This window comes from Triticum urartu, unplaced genomic scaffold (assembly GCF_003073215.2).
Source record: "Triticum urartu cultivar G1812 unplaced genomic scaffold, Tu2.1 TuUngrouped_contig_4268, whole genome shotgun sequence".
Lineage (NCBI taxonomy): Eukaryota > Viridiplantae > Streptophyta > Magnoliopsida > Poales > Poaceae > Triticum > Triticum urartu.
The window spans coordinates 1-3,606 of record NW_024114842.1 but is presented as its reverse complement, the minus strand read 5'-3'; the positions used below and the strand labels follow the sequence as shown (position 1 = coordinate 3,606).

The window sequence follows — 3,606 nt, the reverse complement described above, 5'->3', positions numbered from 1 at the left end:
TAGTAAAAAAAGGCATTCGGGTCTTGCATCCACCCATTGGGTTCTTTGTTATGCTGCGGGAAGAAATCCTTTCATGTTGGCCCTTCAAAATGAAAATGCTTGGCAATGTTACCAGCTTATACTTGGTGCCCAACCTAACCACAAACCGCAAGAATACTGTTGTCCAACAAAGTGTTTTATAATAATCCACTCATGGTCAGTGAAAACACAACATAAGTAAACAAATGACTCACTAAACAACCATTCTTTAAAAATATGGTAATGCCAAAAGTTGGAATTTGGAAAGATATATAGAGGTACAATATATACACAAACACTCGCATGCGGATCTGAAACCTCCATGCCCAATCCTTCTATAATATACAACAAAAAATAATATATTTTACAAACACAAGAGAAAAGTAGAAAAAAAAAGGAAAATTCCCTTCTTTGATGACACAAACAGGTCAAGGTCAGACTACCATTTAGTGAGCAAGAAAAATTGATAGCATGGATAGAGTGATATGAGCTGACCGAAAATGATAGTTTGCAGACCGCAATAGAAGACATGAGCTCAAGGGGCCATGCACAAAATACTGACATTAAAGGTGAATCACAATACATGATAGAAGTGGTACTAAAGATTAGGTGAAGCAAATTACCCAAGAGAAAATATGTACCGACTGTCGAAGGAGCGTGGCCAGCAGCAGACTTTGGAGGGAAGATTTTACCACTAAATAAGTTGCTCCATTTGACATGCTCTAAAATGGACTAATGAAATAATGTAGCAATCCTCTGCAATTTTGGAGATTTAGAGGTACACACAGATTCTACAAAGTGTCAAATATGTGATGAAAAAGAAAAATGTAGAGCAATCGAAGTACAAGTAAGTTATATGCATGAATAAAGAATAACGTACAAGAACGTAAGGGCTAAAAATTCAGAATGCATAAAATTTACATATGCCCAGGTCACTGACCAATAACCATGAATACTTACATATTGCGCAAACAGGGATAAATAAATTTTGATCTGCAGTTAATCAGCTAAGCATTAGGTTAACACATTGGTACTATTTTTTCTTTTTCGTCCAAAACGGAACCACCATGTCCTGAGCTTCCTAAACAACAGTAGACATGCATAAGAATCCTAGTATTAAACTATTAATTAACAAACTCAGGGTAAGTTTGGGTAACTGGTTTTTGTAGAGCTTTCTTGGACTTGTAAATGATGTTTATGTCATGTCATATGTCAAACGATCGAGGCAGGCCCTGATTGCTATGCAATCATTGCTCTCTGCTTGCTTAGTTGGTTTGAAATTTTGACAACAGCAGGTTTACTTGTTTTAGCGGGGACTTGTAAACAATTGCTACTTATTTTTTAATCCACAACATAAAATTGGAGAGCAATCCAATAGGATTATTTCACAAAATATCCTGAATTGATCAAAACTACTACCCAACACCCACCGCCAAACTACTCAATTTGAGCGAAATCAGATAGAAAGCAATAGCGGCTGCAAGGTGCATATCGGTATCAGGCCACTCGTGATTACCACTATTGCTTAAAAAGATGTCGGTCAAGCTTCAGAAACTTAGCGGCTGCAAATTCAGGAAAAAAACATAAAAGACATCGGGCTCCATAAATGTTTTTCCTCTAAATAATAATCTGCAGCATAACCTGACCAAAGAATAGTATCACTCTTTTTAGCTCTGCTCGAAGGGTGACACCGCTCCTGTAAGAGCAGCCGCCATTTAGCAATCTCACACTCCGGAACCAGTAACAAACAATCAACCTCGTATGTTTACAGACATAACCAAGGAAGGGTACGGCGTGCATGTTTGCTCACCTATATGGTGGTGGCGGTGGAAGCGGCGAGGGTCATGACATCAATGGGGCTCTGGAGATAGATGGTGCCCTCGGCCGCGGAGGTCACCAGCTCATGGTCTGTCCTGGCGAGCTCGGCAAACTCAATGGCAACGTGTTGTCCATCCTGGTCCTCTATATCCCCAACGGTAGCTAGATCTTGCTGTTGCAGCGAACAAGATAGGATTCAGTTTAGGACAAAGACCGAAAGAAAGAAAAACAGGTCGGGGATTTGATCCTTGCGCTAATTTTCTACCCGTCGAGGATGTGGGCGTGGACGTGCAACGCACGTATAACCCTGAGAGAGAAAATGTCCTGTATAAACATATTTCTTTTGCATATAATATGTACTATGTGGATTGTGCAAAGAGGAAATTCATCTCATTCATATTTGGTTAGTTTTGCAGACATGCAATTCATCTCATTCTTATTTGGTTAGCTTTGCAGACATGTAACCAATTCATGCACAAATGACAGCTACAAAATTTAAACAATATGGTATAATTAAAGAGAAAATCCAGGGCAATTACCTCTCTGGAATATAGTTGAGACGGCGGGTAATTACCTCTCTGGAATTATGGAAGCCTGTAGGTCCCGCTTCTAGGCTAAGTCCATATATGCCCAGTCGCCTCAAGATAATGCAAGAGATTGTCCATATCAGTCAGAAGATGATGCTCAGTAATATTCAATGCATAAAATGTTCACATTAGTGATCTGTCAGTAAAAGATGCAGGCAGTTTACATACCATGCAAACGTCAGTGGACAATTCTTATCCAAAAAAACGCCAGTGGACAATCACCCAGCTAGCTTCTTAACTTATCATTTTTCCTCACAAACTCCATATAATCACATGTTGTGTTCACATATTGATAGTTAAACATGACTTTGTGATGGCCAGCCCACTTATTAGACTTAATCAGCATAGCCATCGCATTGCCGCAGTCTTCATGCCTTAAAAATTTGACTGCCATTGTGTTAAACACCTTATATTCTTCTACTGTTTTGCTTCATGATTTTCGTATGAACCAGAAGGCATCTGGCCCTTAAGGAAGGATCTACTTCAGCTACCCAAGGCTCCATGTTCTCCAACAATCCTTGAACTTTTATTAACTAATAAATCCTTGAAAAGTTGAAATCGGCAGTAAAGAACATAAGAATAAAGAAAAAAACTAATCAGAAAAAAGAGAGCATTCAAGTGTCAATAGTAAAATAAAATAGTTCATTGAGATTTGAGAACACCTCAACTTTGCACCATCAAGAAGAATACACAGATCTTCTTGTCCAGGAAGCTCGTCCCCATGCGCCGTCACCTGCTCAGCAGATAAAACAAATTAATGCAGCAAGTTTTTTTTTTTGAACGAAAAAAAATATTTCAATGAAACTTGTGCACAGGTAAATCGCTTCTCATCAAAATTGAAACAATGTAAGGGGCTTGAAATGCCCAGACTCTAAGGGGAACATCAGCCCCAACACCAAACCTTCTTCGCGGCAGAGGACCCCCAGTTCAGCAGCATATTAATCCCTTCCCTTAAGAGCATGGATCATAGTCTAACAGTCAGACTAAAAAATCATATACAGGAAAGCAGCAGCAGACCATCAGCGACAAGCTGGCAAGCACGCAGCATCAAGCACTAACACATCACACATTCGCAGCAAGCATGGCGGGAGGAACGGGTGTAGTTACCTTGCCGGTGACGGGATTCCTGGCGGCGGAAGAGGAGGTGACTCGCGGTGACGATGGAGGTGACCGGTGCGGCAGG

The 3,606-nt window shown here is 40.2% G+C and overlaps 1 long non-coding RNA gene across 1 annotated transcript; it reads right to left on the bottom strand.

Moving 5' to 3' along the window:
- Nucleotides 1–229: 229 nt before the first annotated feature.
- Nucleotides 230–3,440, bottom strand: LOC125527583. Its single transcript, XR_007292194.1, has 2 exons — nt 1,829–3,440; nt 230–1,714 (listed from the first exon to the last, which is right to left on the bottom strand). It is a non-coding gene; the product is annotated as an uncharacterized LOC125527583 (long non-coding RNA).
- Between the last annotated feature and the right edge of the window lie 166 nt (nt 3,441–3,606).